At 40.4% G+C, this 25,595-nt stretch overlaps 1 protein-coding gene across 8 annotated transcripts in view; it reads right to left on the bottom strand.

The window, feature by feature from the left end:
• SVIL (supervillin) overlaps positions 1–25,595 on the bottom strand; it is a 225,532-nt gene that overhangs the window by 100,080 nt on the left and 99,857 nt on the right. For all 8 annotated transcript variants that reach the window (XM_081054517.1, XM_081054513.1, XM_081054511.1 and 5 more), the window contains one exon: positions 1,843–1,900. The gene's annotated coding sequence lies outside the window, so the exon portion shown is untranslated. The remainder of the gene's footprint in view (positions 1–1,842; positions 1,901–25,595) is intronic.

Here is a 25,595-nt window from a genome sequence, read left to right as displayed (position 1 = left end):
AAAATATGAGAAATGAAAACCCACTAACTCATATTTTCACTTCTGGTGTCTGGTTGACTAGATTCCTTTGAAGGAGGCAGGTTTTCGTATTTCTAGCCCATTTTATACTTAGTACCATGGCAAGAAAGCCATAATTTGAATAGGTACACACGAAATAATACCCAATATTTTAGAATAGCTGTATCCCTCTGAGCCTCTCTCCACTGAAGTGTCTGACCTTTACATTATATACTTTTTCTATCCTTGAATAAGCAATGCTTTCCTGTCTCCTCTTCCTTTCTTCCTTTTTCTTAGTCATGATTAGAGCTAAACCAACCTGCTAGGGAAATACTGGAAACTAAGCTGCTATAGTCTGAATGTTTGTGTCCCCTCAAATTCTTATGTTGAAATCCTAACTCCCAAAGGTGGTGATATTAGGAGGTGGGGCTTTTGGAAGGTGATTAGGTCATGAGGGTGGAGCCCTCATGAATGAGATTAGTTCTCTTATAAGAAGAAACCCAGAGACCTCCCTACACCATTCTGCCAAGTGAGGATACAAGAAATCAGCAGTCTGCAACCTGGAAGAGGGTTCTCATTCCATCATGCTGACACCCTGATCTCAGACTTCTAGCCTCCAAACTGTGAGAAATAAATTTCTGTCATTCAAAAGCCACCCAGGCTATGGTATTTTGTTATAGAAGCCTGAATGAACTAATATTTAAGCCCTTGATTCTGTTAAAAATATGGCAAAGATGTGAAATATGGGAGATTGTGTCAAGCAACAGAAAAGTAAGATTTCATGAGTCAAATAAAACAACTTTCCTGATGACCCTGGCGCAACACTGCTCTAGTTTACCCAACACTAAGATGTGGATGAAATTCATCGAGGCTTTATCCCGTCTTGTGTGTTCATAAGATCGATTCTGCCATTTTCAAATGCAGAGCCAGGTTTTAGCCTGGTTATGACAGTGGTTGGACAACTGTTTATTCCAGTGCTATTGAAATGCAAACCCTTTTTAGTATAGAAATAATGTCATACATAATACATTAAGAACAAGAACATCTGAGTGGAATGAGGGGTAGATTGGAGTTGGGTCCTTCTAGCATAATGAAAGGTAGGTTGAGATCCACGCCTGTGTGTGTAAGGGATAATAACTTTATGCCTCCAATGAAAATCTCAAAATTTATGAGGGATAGTGATCTAAGGAGCACCTGAGGCATAGCTATCTTGTTTGGCACAAAGGTTAATTTTTACATTATCTTATATCAATGACAACATACCACAGAGTTTTAGCACATTAGGTAAATCAAATTAGTATTGATAATATCCTGCAACGAAGGAAACTGAAATGCAGAAAGGTTAAAAGAGCAGGGATCAAGAACTCACATGGATGGATGGGTGGATGGGTGGAGGGAGGGAAGGGGGAAGAGAGGAAGGGAAGAAGAAACAGTAGGAGGAAGGATGGAAGGAAGGGAGAGAGGGAAGAGGAACAAGGCTAAAACCCTTTCTTAAAAAATCAAAAGCTCCCTTACTTGACGGACAGATAGTAAAAGGACATCTTATGCTTAGAGGCAGGTTATGAGAAAGAAAAGATGATAGCCTTTTCCAAATTTGCAATTACAGAGACACTGACATCCCGTTCTATAAATAGTTCCCATAAACAGCATTAAATACATAAAAAGAATCTTTGCTGGCTGAGTGTACTGTTAAGTTAGCTTGCTTCATATGTCTTCATAAATCAAACTCTGCACAGAAAACATATTGCTAAACATGTATACTCATGCATTAGGAATTTAGAGAATACTTTTTTGAAAGCTACTACAAATCTTCAAAACAAGATTCTTGAGCAAAGACCATTTTACCTTGTAACTTTTCTTTGATGTGGGAATCCAATGAAGCTTAAGTTCTTCTTGTTGAAATCTAAGGGGAAGAAAATAATGTAAAATTAAAATAGCTACACAATAAGTTTAAAAAATGGGAAAAATGTCTTCAAATTCCCTTTAAATATATAATTTAAGAAAAAGAAAAGCATTAACCAGACAAGAATTATGAATTTTTAAAAAATGACACTTTCTAAGAATCAAATTCCACAATATACATTTTATATAGGCAAGTTTTTTTTTATAGCTTTATTTTATCTTATTTTATTTTTACATCCCTCACACCGTGAACCCCCCTCCCCGCCTCCACCACCACCCCGACCTCACACCGAGCCATCACATTATACACATAAAATTATAGTTGGCATTCATTAATGTCCAGCCTCTGGTGTACAATGCCATGACCAGGCATCCACAGCATCCCTGAGGTGGTCTCCCAAACAGGACACATGTCCATCGGACACCCAACAAAATCCCCAAACACTTATATAGGCAAGTTTTTTTGTTTGTTTGTTTGTTTGTTTTGTTTGTTTTCTCTACTGAAAAGAAGCCAATATACTCTGTGGGTAAGAAAAAGAAAAAATTCTGACATAGTTCAATGCTATCATTTAAATTCATATGGTTAGAAGAATAACTCAAAGCAATTAAATATTGAATAACATAGTTATATACTCAGGAGAAAAAAAATTAAACAATTTTGGTTAAGATAACCAGAAATGTTGAAAGTCATCTCTGTCTGATATATTGGAAATGCTTTTAAAGAATGCATGGGTTGGGGCATGGTAAAGAGCTGATGAAGAGCAGGCGAACATTTTAGCCGCATTTTTATTACCTTCATTAAAATCTAAACAATAACATCATATCAAATAAACCACTTATTCATTTTTGAAGACAAAATACATATTATGTAAAGACAGCTGGGAACAATCCCGTACGGCAAAAACACGTATACAAGTGACCTGGTTAATCCAAACCAGACACCAACAAAATTTACAACCAGTCTAATGGCAAGTAATCTGTTTTACAGCTTTTGGCATAGCAACCATTTGTCCAGCAAGTAAACCACAAGTAGACCACTTACAGAAACCTTCCTCTATGGAAGTGCCTTTTATTGTTTGATATTTGGTGTCAGAAGCCTGAGGAAAAGGAGGTACAAAATATACCACATGCTGACATGACATGATTCATCAAAGTACTGGAATCCTGGAATTTGGAAATTCTGACCAGCTACAGAAATATAATAAAATGAAAGGAATAATGCCAACTACACATTTAGGCTTTTTGCCTAATTATACAAATAGCTTATTTTAAACAGAGAACTCAATTAAAAAAGCTATCATACAGTGTAGAAGAAAACTCCTGAATCTGAGGCCTGAATTGTTTCAATCACTTTCTAGTAGTGCATTAATGCTACGAAATATTTTTATATACAATGGCTGAATTTCAAATGTGACATTCAAAATAACCTCAGCACTTCCTTTTTCTTTAATCAGTGAACTGAATCTGTGATACCACTTCGGTCTTTAAATAGAGAGCATATATTTTTGTCTGTGTTAGAAAGGAAGCCACTGAAAAAGATAACATTTTTTTCCAAACTGTCTCACATGAAGATTTAATAAAAAGACACTCAACACTGACTACTGGAAATAATTTAATATTCATCGCATTTGGTTTAGAAAAATATTTTAGCTAGCTAACGTGCAGAACTTAATCCAAAGTTTGGGCATTCCAATTGAATTTGCATTTTCCCCCCCTACATAAAGACTTTGGTGGTTTAGTAGTATCTTTAACTTATAATGGAAAAATAGTCACATTTTTCAGCAATTCCAGGATAAGCTAATACATAAACTCAATTAGATATTTAAAGTGTCCATTGAGAAAACTGTATAACTAACTGGACACAGGAGAATACAGGGTAAAATGGAGGGTACAAGGCATTCGTTATATTATAAAATATGTACATCAGTGCATTTTCTATTTCTCTTGCCTTACCTTGTTTCTCAGAGAACTTGAAAGCTCCCAAATAGCTGGACATCCCTGGGCTTCTGAACATGGTTACACATAGAACGCTCAGTAACAGCCTGCTCTATAGTTAATTCTCAACCAGCCACAGCCTTCGGCCCGGCTAAGCAAAACTGGGATGAGATTTTTCATAGCACAGGGCTAGAGGAATCAGGCACTTGTGTCCCTGAGAGTGCAGTAAACGCGGAGCCAGAGGCTGCAGGCGGGAACAGCTCAAACCTGTAATCTGACTACAAGCAGAAAAAATTAGGCCCATGGATGCTGAAGGCCACTGGATTCCAGTGACGGGGCATCGGGCATCGGTAACGTTCCCACTTCAAGTCTATGGCCAGAGCACAGCATATGCTTCAGCTAAGGAGACAATGCTGCAACCTAACCATCATCAATGGGGGAGCCAAAACAACTCCTCCTTTCCCTAAAAATAGACAAACAAAAAGAAAAACAATCAGAGCCTCTCCATGCATTGGGAAGAAGGGAAGCTGCCTAACTAGTCCCAGGCCTCTCAGAGTCTGGCTTTGGCTAAGTTAAATGAAATATTTTACCTAACAGGGAGCCAAAACCCCCTAGTTAAGAGTTAGGATTTATGAACAACATATGAGTGAAGTCGTGGGAAAAGAAAAGGCAGATATTACTAGAGGTTCAAAAATTTCAATTTGAGACAGACGCTCTTAAATGAAGCATTATCTATTTGACTGCCCTCTTGTTTATTTCATGATTACCTTTTAAAAAGACGTAATTGTTTTGTAGAGCAGGTTTAGGTTTACTACAAAATTGAGGGGAAGGTACAGAGATCCTCCCTGTGGCCCCCCTGGCCCACACACGCATAACCTCCCCATCATCAACACGACTCACCAAAATAGTACACTTTTGTACCCAGTAAGAACCTCCATTGACTCTCATAATCACCACATCCCAGTTTACCTTAGGGTTCCCCCTCTTCTGTTGTACATTCTATGGGTTTGGACAAATATATAATGACATGTACCCATCATCATTATGATATCATAGAACATTTTCATTGCCCTCAAAATCCTCTGCTCTGCCTATTCATCTAACTACCCTCCCCTGGCAACCACGGAACTTTTTACGTCTCCACAGTTAGTTATGCCTTTTCCAGAATGTCATGTCGTTCACATCAGACAATATGTAGCCTTTTCAGGTTGGCTTCTTTCACAGAATAATACACTTTTAAGGTCCCTCCATGTCTTCTCATGGCTTCATAGCTCATTTCTTTTTAGTGCAGAATAATATTCCACTGTCTGGATGGACCAGAGTTTATCCATTTACCTGCTGAAGGGCACCTTGGTTGATTCCTTCCAGGTTTTGGCAACTGTGAAGAAAGTTACTCTAAGTATTTAGAGGCAGGACTTTGTGTAGCTATAAGTTTTCAACTCATTTGGGTGCCAAGGAGTACGACTGTTGGATCGTACACTACGTTCAGTTTTATAAGAAACTGCCAAACTCTCTTCCAAAGTGGCTGTACCCTTTTTTTGCATCCCCAGCAGCCGTGAGTAAGAGTTGTGTTGCTCGACATCCTCATCACCATTTGGTGTTGTCAGTGTTTTGGGTTTTTGCCATTCTAACATGTGTGTAGTGGTATCTTATTGTGGTTTTAATTTGCTTCTCCCTCATGATATATGATGTGGATTATCTTTTCATATGCTTATTTGCCATCTGTATATCTTTGGTGAGGTGTCTGTTCAGGCCTTTGGCCCAATTTTATTCACTTGTTTTCTTACTGTTGAGTTTTAAGAATTCTTTGTATATTTTGGATAATAGTCCTTTAAACAGATGTGTCTTTTGCAAATATTTTTTCCCAGTTGAGGAGGGCACAGCTCAGCTCCAGGTCCAGTCGCCGTTTTCAATCTTCGTTGCAGGGGGCACATCCCACCATCCCAGTGGGAATCGAACCAGCAACCTTGTTGTTGAGAGCTCCCGCTCTAATCAGCTGAGCCATTCGGCCGACCCTATGACTTTTTAAATTCTCTTGATATTCTCTTTTGCATAACAGAATTTTTTAAAAAAAGATGTAGTTTCACTGTGGTATTTTTTTGTTTTGTTTTGTTTTGTTTTTAAAGATTTTTATTGGGGAGGGGGAACAGGGCTTTATTGGGGAACAGTGTGTATTTCCAGGACTTTTTTTCAAGTCAAGTTGTTGTCCTTTCAATATTAGTCGTGGAGGGCGCAGCTCAGCTCCAGGTCCAGTTGCCTCTTCTAGTTGCAGAGGGCACAGCCCACCATCCCTTGTGGGAGTCGATTCAGCAACCTTGTGGTTGAGAGCCCACCAGCGCATGTGGGAATCGAACCAGCGGCCTTTGGAGTTAGGAGCACGGAGCTCTAACCACTTGAGGCACTGGGCCGGCCAGATCACAGAATTTTTTTAATGACGTACAGCTTATCAATTATTTTCAGGGATCGTGACGTTGGCGTTTTATCTAAAAAGTCATCGCCAAAACCAAGGTCCTCTAGGTTTTCTCCTATGTTATTGTTAGGAGTTTTATAATTTTGTGTTTTACGTTTAGGTTTATGATCCATTTTGAGTTAATTTTTGTGAAAGGTGTAAGGTCTGTGTCTAGATTCATTTTTCTGTACATGAATGTCTAGGTGTTCCAGCAAGCACCATTTGTTGAAGATAGTATCTTTGCTCCACTATGACTCATGAGTCTCTGCTCTGGGAAGCTGCAACTCCCTGTACGGGCCTGTCTCTCCAAACTTGGGGGCAGTGCTTTGCCCTCTGTCGTCCTCTCTCTTATGGATTCGAGAAGTGCTGATTTTTCAGTCTGTTCAGCTTTTTACTTGTTGTTTGGATGGAGCAGCGACTCCCAAGCTCCTTACATGTGGAACCAGTAACCCTGGAGTCCCCCCCTGTTTGTTTTTAACTGCAAGCTTTAGCTGGTCGGCCCAAGTAGTGATATGATAATGCACCTCCAAAAAAAACATGCAATAATTGGGCACTGATACTTTGATAGCTAAAAGGGACATTGAAGAGATACTAGGAAAATAGTCTCATTAACAAGATGAGGAAATAGAGAACTAGAGAAGGAACTTGCTCATGAGTTGACACTTGGTTTGTGATGGAACTGTAGAATCTTGGTGGAGATCATGATTTGTCCCTCCACCCCCAGCAAACTCCTACAAGAGGCAGGGACCCTGAGTATGTTTGTCTTTGTAGCTTGAGTACTGAACACTGCAGCTGGTGCATAGCGGGCCTGTAGTGAACATTTTTTTGAATGACCATATGAAATAATGGAATAATCTTTTCTAAAAGCTAGAGATCATATTCCAAAATGATTTGCATTGATTTTATACCCTGCTTTTAAATCAGATCTACTTAAACTGATTTCTAAACTACAAACAATTTGAAAAGGAAGAATCATATACCAAATTAATTATGGCACATCAACAGAAAGTGCATCAGCGCTGGTTACTACATGAGTCAGTGGTGACATCTGGCATTTTCTCTGTACTACTGATTGCTTGAACTCTTATAACTTTGGGGAGAAATATGGAAAGTAGGTCAGTTAGAAAAACACTCAGCAAGGAACAACTTAAGTACTGTGGATAACTGTTGTGGAAACTTTATAGGTAGGTCATGGCTAACTAGGAACAAAAAGGAAGTGTTGGAAGAAGAAGAAAGAGAGGAAACAGTGGCAGCAACTAACTCTGGGAATAAATAAATAGGATTAAATAGTAATTATGCTCATAAATATTCCTTTATAAAGAGCCTAACAGGTGATAACACAGTATCATTTGCTTATCACCATTTATGCTCCTGAAAACTCTTCTGCTTATTAGAATTATCCTAAGTGAATCTAAATGTTTCTTTTGAATTATTATTAAGGGATAACTCTAGTTTAAATTGTGAAGATGAAATTTCAGTACAGAATAAAAAAGAATTTGGATGTTCTCTTTAAGTTGGTAATAGAACTTTTCTAGAATTACTTACCTCACCTATCAATCATGCCATAAAGCAGACAGATTTAAATATGGCTTGCTTGTTAAAAAGCACCAAATTCTTTACCAAACTCTGAATATACCATTTACTCTCCTCTTTAAGTATTTCATCCACATAAAATCAAGTAAGACTATAAAGAAATCTACACTTTCTGTCAGTAGAAAGTACCCATGACATTTTTCATTTACTCTCCAGTAATTATAAATGACGACAATGATGATTATGAAGATAATAGTAATAACTTGTTTTTATTATTTTAGGCTGGCTCATTCACACAGGGGAGTTACAAGCATTTCCTCACAGCCTTCTGTAGGTTAACATATTTCATTCATCTGCAGAGAAAATTCAAAATTGTAGGTGTGATTTTCTTAGATTTTAGGGAGAAGATGTCTTAAAATAAAACGGTGATGTTGCCGTATTTCCTTTCTAACAGCATCAATTAACCACCAGCTCAGCAGTGAGAAAGGAGATGCACAAAATTCTCTGCCACTGTGTCCACTTAGAAACACTTATCTTTTCCATTTTCAAAGCACTATAGTCTCCAATATTCAGAAGCACTGCGTTATGGAAATAAATTTTACTGGATATGTTTGAAGTTTTAATCTTTAGATTAAAAAAAGAAATAAAGCAACTTTTTGAGTTGCCTGGGGATGGGCCTGTAAAATTGCTTTAGGGGAAGAGGCATCCATGTGTGACTGAGAGAGAAGAGGGAGGACACTGTTATGCCATGTTCACGTCATGTCATGTTACACAGTGGTGGCTGGAAGGAAATGTATGACCAAGAAAGATCCCTGAATAGGCCATTGAGATACCAGCATCCCATAGTGGGATCAGTGGGACAACTGACTCAAGCCTTGGTAAATCCAAGGCCTTGCGTTCTGGGGAAATGGGAGCTGAAGTGGCCTCTATGATCACTTGTTCTTCAGTTTGCAAAATATGAGCAAGATCCCGTAGCTTATGGTATGGCAGTGCCAGACTGGAAAGCCACATCCTCTCACGCTCCTCAGGACAACTCCCACCTTCCTGATCAGTCTGGACACAAAATAAATTACAGGGGCTGCAAACTTGTCCTTGACTAAAGTCACAGGGTTTCCCAGATGCATAGCTCATGTGGGCTTACTTGGTAATTGGGCCAGCCTGACCCCAAAAGGAGGAGTCAAGCCAAGCTGCTGCTTGCTCTTTTATAAATCTCAGATGATTTCTTGGTCTGGTTTCAGTTCCATAGATGTTCCTCAAGCCAGGCTGACCCTGATAAGACAAGTAGGGTGTATTTGAGACCCTAAGGCAAAAGACAGAAGTCAGTGTGCCTGGTGGGGGTGTGTGAGGTGCAAACAACTAATTATTCTATGCAAACAACTAATTATTCTATGACTTTTCCTCCCTTCCTAAGGCTTTCACGTTTTTGGAGAAGGACAAGAAAGGATGTTACTAGAAGAGTGTATGAAACAATGACTCAGTAATTCTACTTCCGGATATGTTCCCAAGGAAATGCTGTGAACGAGTCCAAGGCTGTTTAACTACAGTTTTGTGTATAAATGTATAAAACTGGAACCAGCCTACATAAGTGGCACATATAGAAGGATGGGTAAATTGCACAAGAAAATCAGGTTGGAAACACTTAGCGATTTGGAAAATGTTTCCTATGTTATGTTAGAGATATACAAACATACCTTATCAGAAAGACGGGGAACAGACCAAACATCTCACAACTCAGAGAGAACTCTGTCTGTGCTTTTCCTTCTTTTTCAGAGTTTCCACAATGAGCATGAATGACTTCTAGAGTACTTACCAAAACAATTAAGCACACATAAAGATGAAGACAATAGGATCTCTTGAAATCCCGAGGTTTAGACTTGGGCGAAAAAGGTGGGATAAAGCCACAATCATGAATGGAATTGTGCCGTACACCTAAGGCACATCAACCTGCCCTTTTCTTCTACATGCATGCATTTCTTGGCTATACATTGAGGAGTTGATCCAGGCAGTGGCCAATGTCCCTATAACATGCCACACAGCATCCTTCCAAGTCTGTCCCAGGTGGGTCTTGATTACACGGAAGTGCCTGGATCAATCCCCCTGCCAACCAGCACTGTGTCCACCTCTTAAGCCTCTCATGCCTTGTCTTCTCTCTCAGTGCTTCTCTATTGCCAACCAAACTTTTCCTGCTAAAAAACCTTTATTGTCTCCTACCTCCGGATTATAAAAACTTGGGCAACTCCTGAGACCTCTGGGCGCATTCTTAGCACAGTGCCTGGCTCAGAACAAGGAACTGTGAATACTGAATGAGTAAATGAATCAAGCAAGAAGCAAGCAGACACCCAATGCAATCACTTCTATTATTCTCATTCTTAGATGCTGCCTCATTCTCAGCCAATTCTGTTTTGTCAATAGGTGGCATAAAGGAAAAGTATTACCATTCCTTCCTTGAGACTCTTACTAAAGCCTTGTCTTTCCTAAAATGTGAAGTAATGATGTGGAACCTAAATATTTGTGTGTGGGGAGAAGTGGAGAGACAATGTTAGATTTTCCAGGGACACGATGGAATGGGAAAAACAGAAAAGATGTCCGGTAGTCCAATAGCAGACAATGTCGATACGAGTCTGGGTAAGAAGAATTGCCTCTTCAATTGCCAAGGTCAAAACCTAAGGGGCGAGATGACAAAGGATCAAGATGTTAAATGTCAGGGCTGTGTGGACAGTGGACAGCTGTGACTCAGGGTTAATCAGAGGCAACGCTGAGGAGCCAGCCCTCCTGTAGGTTGTTCTGGCTGACACCACGCGTGCACCCCTGTAACATGAGTGGTGGATATGCTCTGGGGGTTGTTATCATGGAGGAGAAAATGGAAACAAAAGCAATGAAAAGGGAAGCAGCTGGGTACCCCAAATGGCAGCTAGCCATTTTCTACCACGCCTGGTGTGATGATGGAAAGAATGGAAGACCTGAGACCCTTACTGACTAATCCCCACGGGGTGGGTACGATGCTAAGTGCTCTGTTAAACTCATTTGGTCCTGGCAAAGCCTGCAGGGAGATCCTCTGACTATCCCCACGTGCAGATGAGAAAACTGAGCTAGGGTGTGATTTCAGATCAATGCACAAGCCTGGACTGACCACTTAAAAATGTGTTTCTAAAGGCAAAACTCCCTTTTCCCTAATCAGCCAAAATAAAATCAAAGATATAAATATGCAGGTGAGGTCGTGATTAAATAAGTGACTGGATGTGGAAGCACTCTGAAAAGTGGAACACATGATCTAATCCACACAGGGGTCTACATATTGAAAAGAGATACAGCTACATGACACACTCCTGCCAAGGCTTGTATGATGTCATCTTGCATGTCCTTATTGTGCTCCCTGAATAGCACCTGAAGCTCTCCCACTCTACAGGAAAATGAGCTGCAATATAAACGGACAATACAGGGTGGTGTGAAATTATGACTAATAATTGTCCTTATACATACTGTTGTGAGTGATGCGTTCATTTCTAAAATTAAGAAGCGTTATAGGACAATTTTAATGAAATTTATAAGCTACTGAAGACGATGGATGGCTGGGCTGAAATTCCAAAGTGAAAGATATATTCTTGTAGCCTAGGAAAGGAGGATTTTGTATGCTAGAAGCAGCCGTAAATGGTATTCTCATTTTCTTTGGTGGACTTTTTTTGGTGTGTGACTCTTAATCTGGGGCAGAATTGCCTGACGTGAGGTAATCCCACTAGTGGGGAGCCCACTTAGTCCTTTTCATTTCCCTTTTATCACATACTCGTTATTCAGAAATTCCAGAATCCAGATTTTAGTGTAATTCTCCTCCTGTGTGTATTGTGAAATGCTTTGTGAATTCTGGTTAGGACAAGTCTGCAAATAAAATTCTGTGTTGCATCACTGTGCAAGGAAATTTAAAACAGGCCAAGTATGCAGAGATGAAAAGGCAAAAGTACTTTCTATAAGAAATATTACAACTCACAGATATGTCTTTATCAGATGTGTTGAAAGAACCATGCCAGTTGTGCTATATTCAGAAATGCTTTTTTTAAAGAAAAAGCTTATTGAAATCCCCTAAAAGGCACATTATCTTTAAAATAAATGTTCAAACAAGCAATGTTAACATTTGTAGTGAAAATTTATCTCTAATCATTTTAACTCTGGCTGATATTGAATCTGTGGCTAATGATTATTGGGGAAAATAATCCAGGTAGCTTAGAGGAGGAAAGGCTGATCAACTGTTTCTCAGAGCAAGACAAAAGAAAGACAAAGGTTAATCTCATGTTTAAAATGTACACTGAAATATACATACAATGGAATATTATTCAGCCTTAAAAAGGAATGAAATTCTGACACATGTTACAACATCAACACACAATGGGCCGTTCAACAATGATTTGACAAATCAATATACATTTCAGCCTTTATTGTACAAAATCTGAAGTGGTATCCTAGAATACCACAGGTACAGAATGCTGTATGTTTAGAGCTGCAGCAGCCCAAGCCCCACCACCCGATTAGTGAGGTGAAATCCGGTCTGAGGGAAGGGAGCTGAGACAATTACAATAATCCAGGAGGTGGGAGAAGGCTCCTGCCAACTCCAATCATTCGATACTCACTATTTGATGGTTTTCACATGAACTGAAAGCTAGGAAATACTGAATCATTCAGTATGAGAACTTTTTATGAGTCTGAAAGTCCAGATGGTAGACAAGTAAATATATAAAATGACTGTTGATACCTGACAGCTGTTCTAGAGCTATATACTTGAGGGATTTAAAGGACAGAGCTTTTAATAAAATAATTTCTGGACTTCCTTCTCCTCAGAAGGGTATCTTAATAAAAACAACAACAACGGCAACCTCAACAACAGCCACATGAAAACCCAAGAAAAGTTCAGCTACATCCCATTCATTCCCAATGCCTCCAATGTTTTCCATGAGGTTACCCTAACTGGTACCCAAGACCTTACCTAGAGTTTCAAAACAGGTTCCCATGAATTTGCTGATTGATTGGGGATGGGGAAGGAATGTTAGTGAGATTTGACACATTCATGCCAGCTTTTAGCATGGGCAATAATCTCCAGGAAAGGATCTCCATGGGGAAGTTATGACAAATAAGTCAAAGACATCTTCTACTCTGCTTGTTGAAATGCCTTAAAGATATGTTCATGCTTATGAGTAAATTTAACACCTGCTGTAAGGCCGATGATACCAAACTTTGTGCCACTCAGAGTCACATGGGGTACTAGTTAAAAATGAAGGTCCCCCTACTTCAGATGATTATGACATGCCCCAAAGTTCAAAAACCACTAGCACAAACCATTCATGATATTACATCCATGAAAAGTGACTAATGTAGGTGAGTTTGAGGAAGGAAGACTTCCTGGAGAAGGTGACTGGCAAACCTAGCTGTGAATGGAGAGGAGAAGGGTGGACATGCCAGGAGGAAGAGGTGACATAAGCATGAGAAATGGAATGAGAATGATGCTTACAGGTGGTATGAACTTAAATGGTGGACCACATTCAGAAGGAACTCAGAGGGGACCCGGCCAGGCCATTCTGAGGTGTCAAGGAGGCAACGGAGAGCCTCCTGGAAGGAGAAGATTCATCTGCCATGAAGAAACATGGGAGCTATCACTGAAGCCCAAGCAGAAAAAGAATTTTCAGATTCTCTTCCCACCCCAACACCAAGCTGAAATACTCCATTGCTGCACAGTCTTTAGGCGGTGAGAGAATACTTTCTTAGGAACGTGGGATATTAGCCCAGTCATTTCCTAATATGTGGTTTGCATGCCTCTTACCCTTTCAACCTGTGAAATGGACTATAGACAATGAAATGAAAAGCTTCTAAAAGTCAACTATTTTATTTTCAAATAAAGAAACTCATCATTGTGATCCCTCAACCTGGTCCACGGCTGGCAACAGTGCTAACTGGGCTTTGGTCCTCACTATCGACAGAACATGACTGGCCAGCCATCGTGTCACAGACACTTGAAGCAGGTGAAACAGATTGACTTCCTTGAATGTAAGGAATAGGGGGAATTCAGTATTGGGAGGAAGATGTAAACTGGAGGCAGAAGTTTTTCATTATCTGCATAATATTTCTAGTTAGATACATAGCCAACTACCTGAACCCAAAATGCAAAAGACAAATGTCACCCCTGCCCACTCCTGGCTCTGTACCCCTCCAACCTTCCTGCAGTGTATACTCACTCCATCTCCAGAACCCATCACCTTTTTTCACAGGGCAATTATTAGAGGTCAGACACCAGGACGGTCAGTCTGTTGGAAGAGTTCCTGTCCTCCATGAGTTCACAGTCTAGATGAGGACATCACCTAATAAATTAAGGATGGAGTTTTGTACATAGTGCCAAGGTCCTTTTCCACCTTGTTATCTCTGGCCCTTTTTCACTTTCCCTATTTCTTACTTTTTTCCTATTGAGCATGTATATTTGTCTTCCTCAGATATGATCAATTTGTCCTGGGTAAGATGAGAGACAGAGTTCCCTCAAATTTAGACCAACCAAGAGCACAAGCAGAGTTGAAATACACATTGCAGGACTGATGCAAGAACTTCCTTCCTAGAACAGAGAACATTTGGTTCCTCCTTCCTCCACTCACTTTCAAAATACCTGATGCTATGAGCAGAAGCATTTTAACTGCAACAATGCATGTAAATGAGTATGTGAACTTTCGCCTCCTAGACAAATGTAAATCATCGTTACTTTTTACATTCACACTGATTTGAAGTGGAATATTTATTATTGCTTCTAATTTGAAGTGGAATGTTTACTATTGTAGCTAATCACTTATTGAAGTAATGAAGAATCACATACACCACCAATTAAAATAGTATCATCCATTTAAGCCAGTGATGAAGTAATTTTCCTCCCCTTAAAAAGGCAAAACATTTTTTTAACTTTCCAAAAACAGTGACTATCCCTCAAAATCAAACAATCTTTTATCATTAAAGCTGTAGATATATATTTTAAAATTAAAGTAGAAAATTCAATTGCCCATCTGCTAGAATTCTAACTTTCTCATTCAAGATAACTAGGATGTAAAAGATTAAGCCAGAGACTTGGAATTTACAATTCAGTAGACTTTTGTGGTTTCAAATCAGGGACTCATAGTTTATGTTTTAACAAGAAGCCCCTTCCCATCTCCTGCCATCTTTGTGATACATAAAGGAAATGTACTCACTACAGAGGTTTCACTGCTCCTTCCTGTCCTGGACACAGCCAACCTTTTTCTCTTTAAAACTTGAAGTGCAGTTATTTTTCCCAGGGCCACCAAGCTCTGCATTGCCTTTCAGGGGTCTTCAAAAGTCCTACTGGTGTTCAGCTCCAAGCAAACAAATCCCTTTTAGGTCACAGGTGTATGTGATAAGAACAAGTAACTCAAAGGCATGGCCCATGCCTTAGGGAGCTAAGTCGTCAACAGAGGGAAACAGACATTTAAAGAGCAAAAAACAGAAAGAAGGCATTTCTTTAACAAAAGAACAAAAGTGAAGGACAAGAAGCAGACATAGGTCAATTAAAAGAAGATAACAAACTCCAAACGGATACCTAGCCTCCTCACACGTCCTCTGTCCCTGTGGGAAAAGTCCACACAGATGCCCAGCGTAACTCCAGCAGTGGGAGCCGTCTCTGTTCACATAAAGAGCAGGTGTACTTTGCTACTATAGGACTTCTGTAGGGAGAGGAGAACCTTCGCGTGGTGATGGGCAGTTGGAAGGAGCTGCCTTTCACGCCTTCCTTCCTGGTAGGCTGTCCAACGCCTACAGAGGTGCTCGAATATTCAACTCAATGGAAAAGAAACTTGTGTGTAGCCACCTGCCACGTGATTAACTCAGGCTCCTTCTCCATTTGCACATTTGTCTCACCTGCAGCTTTGGTTCATGAGCCATAACTGCTTAATTTCAAGAACTTGAGCAAATCTAAAAATCTTCAAAGCGCCATCTTACTGTCATCTACCTTAAGTTTTGGAAAAACTCAAAAGAGAAAATTCAGCCTAAAATCATGTAGAATTTTCCCTTGGATGCTAAGCTGTGTCTATTAACCAGGAATACTCTTTAAACCTTACTATTGAAAAGAACAAAGCCCCCTTTGTTTGAAGAGAGAATAGGACGAATGCACTTTTGGATGAGGAATTTACAATGGAAAGGTCATTTAAGACTCACTCAGTCTAACCCTGCATTTTATAGAGAGCAATAGAAGTGACTTGTCCAAGGTCACTTAGCCCATGTGTGACAACCCTAGAACCTTGGATCCCTGGCTCCTAGGACTCTCCTTGCTCCACTGTACCACCTTACTGCTTGGTGATCTTTCCTCCCTAACCCCACATGACCTCAGCACTAGAAAGACTTTACTAGAAAACGGGAACATGATTCTAAGAGTCTCTAAAATATTTGGAATTAAAAGGACACCATTAACCATTTCCTAATAAAATCTATACTCCATAGAATAAGTCCTGATACAGGACTTGACAGGACAAGCTACACAGCAAGTAAAGCCCTAGGAAAATGAGCTATGCCACTCTGTCCTTTGGGAAGTCATCTCCTGTTTTCCATCCATACCAGAAAGTATGTCTGCCAAGGACAGTGCATATTCCTGACACTACAGTGCACTAGAATTAATTGAGCAATACTAGGCCACGTCTCCAGGGACTGGGCTCTTGGGCTCCTTACAGGACTCAAGCCCACTGCCATGGCTCTATGGGCCTGTCCCCAGACACCAGCCTTCTCGCCTGCCTAATAAGGCAATGTGCAAGTTGACTGGCTGGCTTATAGGTCACCCACTGTTTACTGCACAGGCTCTGGGCTGGCAAGCAAAGCAAGAGCCTACCTTTTGGCAGACAAAGGGTTACCCTCTGCCAAAAACTCTTAAAAGCCTGCACTGTTATCCATTTACATAATAATAAACTCAGCAGGGGAGCCTGCCAGACTCTAAACACAGGGTCCCCTTGCAGAGCTAAAGGACCTTAACTTCAGCTTTGGCCTGCAGGGAGCAAGGCTATGCAAGTGAAACTTCTTCTCTATCCTGTACCCCCATCCCCCTCTACCCCCAAACACCCTCTCCCCCACCACCCTGTTCCTTCAAAGCCGTCACATAGTCAATCTTTGGAGCAACTTACTTAGCAAGCATCCAGACTCACTAAGGCACCCAGACTTCAAAAATAGCCATCAACTGTCTCCAAATAGATTGCATGTCCTGGGTCCTTAAAAGGGAGTCACTGGGTCAGGTGCAAGAAACAATCCTTAGCATTCCAGAAAATAAGTATGTGCCAGTGAAAAATAAACTGTATTTTCAAATAAGGAGGCTAAGCTGTTGGCCAAACCATGCTTGAATACAAACACCCATTATTTTTAATTTTATTAAGGTCTGGGCTTTGAGACTCTCCCCGCCCTGGGCTCCTTGGACTTCTAAACATATAAGGAAAAGAATACAGCTGTGATGATTAATTGCAGCACAGTGATCATTGCACAAATTTCCTTTAGCTTTCAGCCAATGGTCTCTTTGTCATTTAGAAGGCATTCCACCCACTGGTTTACCAAAATTTGATATGTCCCAACAGAGTTCTGAACACTACCAGCATTTCAAGTTTCAACAGTGGACTATGAGGCTGAACTAGAGCAAGGAGAGGGAGGGCCAGGGAGCATGAAGCAGCAAAGCTTTGAGGACCAAACCACTAGCTCCGAGTCACATGTAAAGTCAAACACATAGCCAAAATATGTGATTCTGGCAAGCAAAAACTAGTCTGACAGCTTCATTATTTCACTCTTCCCTTCAGGCTAGTGTCCAGTGTTAACTTTCTTTGTATGTTAATAGATCATCCATTTACAATTTCTCAGAGCCCCAAGAGCTAACATGTAACAGCCATTCTTTGCTTCTCAGAGGAATGAAATCTAAATGTCTGAAACCAAAGTTATGAAAAATGGATGCTGTATCACGTTACCTGATATCAAACTATACTACAAGTCTATAGTAATCAAAACAGCATGGTACTGGCATAGAAACAGACACACAGATCAATGGAACAGAATAGAGAGTCCAGAAATAAACTCATACCTACATGGTCATTTAATCTATGACAAAAAAGGCAAGAATAAATAATAGGATAAAGACAGTTTCTTCAATAAATGGTGCAGGGGAAACTGGATGGATACATGCAAAAAATAAAACTAGACCGCCTTTTTACACCATATACAAGAATCAACTCAAAATGGATTAAAGACTTAGATGTAAGACACAAAACCATAGAATTCCTAGAAGAAAATGTAGGCAGTAAACTCTCTGACTGCTCATAGTAACATTTTTTCTTATATATCTCCTTGGGCAAGGGAAACAAAAGAAAAAATAAACAAATGGGACTGCATCAAACTAAAATGTTATTGCATAGCAAAGGAAACCATTAACAAAACAAAAAGATTGGGAGAAGATATTTGCCAATGATACATCTGATAAGGGGTTAATATCAAAAATGTATAAAGAACTCATACAACTTAACACCAAAAAAAAAAAAAATCCAGTTATAAAATGGGCAGAGGACCTTAACAGACATTTCTCCAAAGAGGACACATGGATGCCCAACAGACATATGAAAAGATGCTCAATGTCACTAATCAGCAGAGAAATGCAAATTAAAACCACAATAAGATACCACCTCACACCTGTCAGAATGGCTGTCATCAATAAATCAACAAACAAGAAGTGTTGTGGAGGATGTAGAAAAAAGGAAACCCTCATGCACTGTTGGTGGGATTGCAATTGGTGCTGCCACTGTGGAAAACAGCATGGGGGTCTCTCAAAAAATTAAAAATAGAACTACCACATGACCCAGTGATTCCACTTCTGGGTATTTATCTGAAGAAATCCAAAACACTAATTTGAAAAGATATACGCATCCCTATGTTCACTGCAGCGCTATTTACAATAGCCAAGATACGGAAGCAACCTAAGTACCCATCAACAGCTGATTGGATAAAGAAGAGGTGGAATATTACATACAATGGAATATTACTTGGCCATAAAAAAGAATGAAATCTTACCATTTGCAACAATACGGATGGACCTAGAGGGTATTATGCTAGGTGAAACAAGTCAGACACAGAAACACAAATACCGTATGATTTCACTTACATGTGGAAGCTAAAGAAAACTAAACGAACAAATAAAACAGAAAAAGTCTCATACGCACAAACTGATGGTTGCCAGATGGGAGGGGTGCTGTGGGGCTGGGTGAAAAAGTTGAAGGGATTAAGAAGTACAAATTGGTAGTTATGAAACAATCACAGGGAAATAAAGTACAGCCTAGGGAATATAGTCAATAATACTGTAATAACTTATGTATTGTGCCAGATGGGTACTGGACGTATGGGGGGGAATCACGTAAATTATATAAATGTCTGACCACTATGCTATACACCTGAAACTAATATAAAATAATACTGAGTGTCGACTGTAATTGAAAACAAAAATGGCAAATGGGGAAAAAAATGGATGCTTTTTCAATGCTAACATGTTGGGAATGTAAATATTAGACCAGTTTTCAGTTTTCACTAAGCAGGGTTACTATTCAGTCCCTAGGGGATTCTCTAATAGAGGTGTTCAGAAATCCTGTCCAAATAAATAATCGTGGCAAAGGGAAACAGTGAGAGATGTGGGACACTTAAAACCAAAAGCTTGTCCTTTTGCTCTGTGGAAAACAGTCTTGGAAAGCAGAGTTTAAAAAAATAACATCAACCCCCACGTCTTCCCCACATGTCTTTGCCATCACAACTTCAGCTGGAAAGGAATCAGCTTGCAATGGCCTTTACCACCTCTAAATTAGGCAAAGTAGGAGAGGAACCACAGGTGGCCAACAGGTGTGGCCAGAATCTGGACGGTATAGAGTTGCTCTAGGCCTCTCAGAAAGTAGAGGGAGTTCACAAGTCAGCTGCTGTCTGCAACCACTACACTGGTTGGCTTTTGTGTTTATTTGACTCCCAAGCAACTAATTTCCCATTATTTAAGGCCAAGTTAGAGAGCACTGAAGTATTGTTATTCCCATCTCGTCTTTAACTGCCAACGGTTTGGGCTGTTTGATTCCTAATTAGTGCTTCCACCAGAGACTGAGCCAGGAAAAGAAAAGGAGGTGAGACAAATTAGCTGTTGGCTTCGTACTGAATCTTGCCAGCAAGTTCTGTCAACCAAGACTCCTTGGAGAGGAAGATGCCGCTGAAAAAGGGAAGGTGTGGCATGGGCAGGGTGCCCTGGATCTGCCTTGCAAGCCCTATAGGCCAAACCTCAGAATGTTAGAAATTACAAACTGAAGACAGTAAAAAAAAGAATAAATTAATTTCTCAAATAATCAGCAAAGACTCCTGAGCTAACCTTCAGTTTATTCTAATTAAATTGAATGTTGTAAAAGAAAATTCCTCTCTTCCAGCCCTTGTGACTCTCTCCTCAACAATAAAGATCTTCGCGGGCTTACCATTCCATTGGCATTTCTATCTTAAGCTAGGTTGTCCAACAGGTTTCCAGCACAACAGGACTATTCATAGACTTGATTATGTTAAACCAGCAACTGACACTCAGTTTTGAAGATATATATTTAGTTAGCATCCATTGTGCAGAACTACAACCACTGCATTTTCCCACTGAAATGAAAACTGTGCCAATTACATAGGCAGAATGATGGGGGTTTTTATCAGATCTTTTCCTGTTTGGAAAAGAATGTTCTCTTTAATATGTATATTATACCTTTTTGGCTATCAGACCATATATGCTATCTGATTTGGTGGCAGAAAGTGATTTTAGCATGATTAAAGACTAAATCTTCATTTACTACCTATTTATATAATACTTTATTTTTAAGCATATTATCAGGCTATTTTTAGGGATATATTTTTAACCTGGACACATGCTTACCCTGTGTTAAGCTTACAACATACTGATATGGCTTTAAACCTTCCAGGACTGATTTAACTTGGTCATAGTTATACACATTGAAGAGTATCAGCTCAAGTACCAACCTGTCTTAAAAACAATCCATTAAAAAACGTGATTCCTTAACTGCAATATGTCGTCCCCTAGTGGCATAAAGGAATTGATGCACTTCCCAAAGTTCATTTTACAAACACCATTCATAGAAATCCTCAAGTCAGGACATTTGTGTTTATGGCAACTTCAACATCTCTGAGATATGTAAGAGCCTAAATGTTAGCAAATTATTTCATTCATTTACTCAACAAATATGTATTGAGTAATCTACCGGCCTAGCCCAGTTGTGGGGCTGGAAGACAGTGAGAATCAGTTTGGATATAGTGAGAAAATTCTGTTCTCATAATAAACAACTAAAACAAAGGTATAATAGAATGTTCCACATGCCCAGTGGCCTTTTATTTTAATGTACGTGAAATTTATATTATGTGAGTTAAATACCAAATAATCTGGAAATGCTGGTGATTTTGTGTTGCTGGCTTGTCTCTCCAACTCCTGGTGTGTCGTTTTTGCCTCCCCCCAGCCAGTCCTAGAGCTGTCCACCCCTGGAGCCCTGATAAGTATCTGTTGAATAATATAACTGTGGGCCGTAAATACCCATGGAATCCAAACTAAGGAGGCTTTATTATCAGCTAAATAAAAGGGCTTTTGCTGTTTTCAGTTGTCCATGTTATAAACTAAATATTGATAGTTATAAAAATGAGGCAGTCTCATAAAAAAAATAATATGTCTGTATATAAACTGATGCAATAACGTACCACAGTAACATATTCTTTTGTATATAAGCATGACATCGGTGTGAACATTTCATTCAGAATCTCACATCTGATGAAAGAAGAAATTCCAAGGCCACAGAACACTATTGTTTTATTCCTCCCACCCCCCACCTCTTTTAAACTGGCAAAGTCAGAGCTAACAATATTCCTAAATAGGTAAGTTCTTACAGAATGTTAGGTGCTCCAGGAGACACCAGGGCAGCAGACAGCACTCTCACACCTACTTGGACTATTAGCTATGGCTAGGAGAAGCTCTGCACTGAGAAGGGTGCTTACCCACCCACAGAGGGGAAATCCGAGTGCTCTGGGTCTGCTCTGGGCGCAGAAGGAAGGAATGGCAGAGTGCCTGCCTGCTCTGTTACTCACCATCTCTACTACTTTATACTAGCCCTAGAAACTGCTCTTACACTTAGTGCATGCTAAGGAGCCTCTTGGAAACAACATTAACGCATTTAGGTGGTTAAGGGTCATAGACACATATTCTATTTTTCAACATATTACATATCTTCGAATACGAAAATAAAGCCACATGAATATTTCACAAGACGAGGAGCAAGAGAGTCTCCTAGGTGCATAAACACTCACAAAAGCTGAATACAGGTAGGTTCCCTTTTACTGCAATTCCTAAATCAAAATTCCACCCGAACTACCCAGGTGCTATTTAGTTTCTTGCTGCCAAGATTCTTCCAGTTAACGGTGATGCCTCCTTGATGGAGATTTAAATGTCAAGGGATCCACAGGTACGGGGTCTCTGACAGGTATTTGGGAAAGGGCAGGTGGCTTTTTGGAAGACTTAATATGATCCATATTAACAGTAAGCATACACAACCACTGTTAAAATTTGCAAAGTGAGGGTCGTTAGTATAATGTTATCTGAGAAAAGAAAGCCTAGTTGATTTTCAAGCAAAATCTGTGTGACTATTACATGGTAAGTCCAAACAAAATTCAAATAATTTATCTAAATGTTTCTTTTATAGCCAAGGCTTAGATGAAAGTTAATTCTACTCACTTATGTTCTGCCTCATTTTTTAGGACTAGAAAAGGGTGGTAGAAAGATGCTTGATTTCAACTGAGTGTCCAAATTTAAAGGGGAAAAAAATCTCATTTATTGATTTGTTATACTGAAGTTTTAAACAAAAGCAGGACATTGGATAATCAAGGTCACATTGAAAGTTAACAAATACAGTTAAGCTTAAGCTACCTTGAAGATTGTGGCCCTAATATCTGTGTTATGCCTAAGATTTTTGATAGCTGCCATGTTAATATTTGTATAATGAGAGGGCACTTGGGAAAAAGGACAGGTTCTGTAATTTTATACTAATGTTTTATAAAAATGTCACTGTATTTTAAAAGTACAAACAAGGTACAAAACATCCCAGAGCCATCGGCAGGCTCTGACAGGAGCTAAGAGTCGGAAACAAACTGGTTCAGTGCCTGAAGCTTGCCCTGAAACCTGCACATAAAGAATTTCAGCTGCTGTTCCTGAAGTTCCCAAAGTTTTTTTAAGTTGTGGAACTTGAGGACATTTCTTTCTCCTTCCCTCCCTCCCTGTCCTCCAAGAAGTTTCCAGGTCAGCATGAGGTCCCTGGTTACCTGTCCATCAGAAACCAGGTTGTTTTCACTCAACTCTGGCCAGGTTGGTTATCAAAACTTACTTATGTCAAATGCCTGCCCCTCCCTACTTAGCTGGTGTCCGTTATTATGCACCGAAATTCACAGTGCTTGGACAATTCACCTCTAGCCCAAACCTTCTAAGGAAAAGAATAATACATTATGGAACTTCCCCAACTAGCAGCATGATATTTTGGACAATATGTCAAATTTTATTAAGAATATTTAACTCCACACATGTAGTAAGCTGTAGTCAACATATAAATTACATAAATCCTATGTGTTTTTTTTCTCTTTGTTTTTTTAAAAGACAACATGTTGTTAAAGGTACTGACTCCAAACCCTATCCTTGGAGATTTAAAAAGCCCTTTTACTAATGTACACCCAGTTCTAGAAAGCTTGGTTGGCTTCTCACCCAGCCCCTGCTGAGAAAAGGCTGAGAAGCTTCTAGAAAGTTAAGGCCACACTAGGGGTAGAGGGGAGGAGGGGTTGGTCCGATGGTGGAGGACCCCTTGTATGTCTTTGCTGCCCTACATCTGCTGGAGGAGGAACTGAAAGCCCCAATTATACTTGTCTCCTTCGTGGAATTTGGGATTCTTATGCATGGGGCCCTACAGGCGACACACATACCACAGCAAAGGCTATGTAGGACTCCTGGATTTTAGCTCAGGTGCATTGAGCATGAAGTGCCCTGATGGCAATGACACTTGTTTACAAAGGATGGTGAAATAGGAGTGTACTAGCAATAGTTACTCAGTCGAGTAGCAAAGAGAATGCCATTCATTCCACTAACCAGTTTCTTGATGAATAATGTAGAAACAGAACAAAATACCTTTACGGTGGGCAAACCTTTTCAACTCATTTTCAAGGCAAGCATAGCTACTTCCCTGGGACAAGGCCTGCAAACCACCCTTGTTCTTGATTTCAGTTCCTGTTTCTACCCAAGGAGCTGGTGCCACGTGGCACGGTCACACATCCATTCTCCAAATGCCCGGTGGTTCTATGTGATGGGTTATGCTCCACCATCAATGGCGCTCAACACAGAATGAGGGCAGCAGGCCACCCCTCCCGGCGCAGATGACGAGACCCACGTCACGCAGCTGCCCTCCCTCTGGCATCCATGCACACCACCTGGTATCGCTTAACCCTAGGTGGGTTTGTGGCTGCTCAGCAGAGGGCCACTGTCCTTGTTGCCCTTGTGGCCGCATAGCCTGTGAGCTTGTCACTCTGTAGGCCTTGCTCAGGGACCAGCTCCAAACACCCTTTTCTGTGGTGTTCACCACCGTGTCTTTATATCCCTGCATGAGGAGGCAACGGGTTTCCCGTCTGAGAGTGCAGGTGGCACCACAGTTCCCTTCTCTTTCTGGGAACTTCTTTGCTCAAAGCTTGGCTATGCCAGGCGGGCTCAGCGGCTCTGCATCCATCTGTAATTGGTCTTTTGAAAATCCCTTTCCCTTTGGATGCAGAGTTCCTGGGGAGAGCATCTCAGCCAGCCATCAGCCAGAGTGGCTAAGGGGTTTGGGAAACGAATCCACAGTGAATGAGATATCAGGGTGCAGCCAGAGGGAGCACCTCATCCTCCTGCACTCTCCCCTGTCCTACCTTCTTGCAAAAGAAACCAAGTTCTCACGTAGTGCCAAGTACAGCAGTCTTCATACAGTAAGCGTACATTTGTAACATGATCCCTTTCCACTTACAGTCTTTAACTGCAAAGTGCTTTCAATATCTCATTTAATCTTCACGAAATGGACATCATAAAGAGTTTTATAATTTAAAAAGTGCTTTAGTCAACACAGCTTCATGTGATTCTGTTGCCATGAAGGTGAGTAAACCGGTTCCCATTTCACAGGTGAGGAAACTGACCCCCAGAGAGGTTAAAACACAGGGCAAGTGAGAGACGAGGAAAACGGTTAACCAGGGGGTTCTGTACATGTGGGTGTGGGACAGAGGAAGGGCTGTCTGTTCCCCGAAAGCTGCACAAAAGCCCTGGATTCCTGCACGAGCTTTTAAGGGCAAAGAGGACCAACAAGAAGTGCAAATTCAAGTTCATGATCATGGCTCCTCTCTCCTCTCCCCAGCTTCAGTGAAGACGTGTTGACATTAGAAAAAGGATAATTTCCACATGTTGTAAAAGTCAGTACCAACTACCCTCGGAGTGAGTGGGGACAGGTCCTAGAAGTGTGTGCCTGGGGCTAGTGGGATAAGCGCCTGTATGTTTTCCCATGAATCATGTGAAAAGCCTGTTAGGTTTTATTCAAAACTGCTGTTCTCCAGTCTTGGCAATCGGAACTGTATAGACACTGGACTCTGGCTAAGGAAAGGGTAAAGTGAGAGAGAATAGATTGAAACAAGATTCTCGCTACATTCTTCGGGTGACAGATTTGGAACATGAGCTAATGCACACACC

Source organism: Rhinolophus hipposideros, assembly GCF_964194185.1.
Source record: "Rhinolophus hipposideros genome assembly, chromosome: 1".
Classification (NCBI taxonomy): Eukaryota; Metazoa; Chordata; class Mammalia; order Chiroptera; family Rhinolophidae; genus Rhinolophus; species Rhinolophus hipposideros.
Note: the sequence above shows the minus strand (reverse complement) of the source record. Positions and strands in the feature narration are given on the sequence as shown.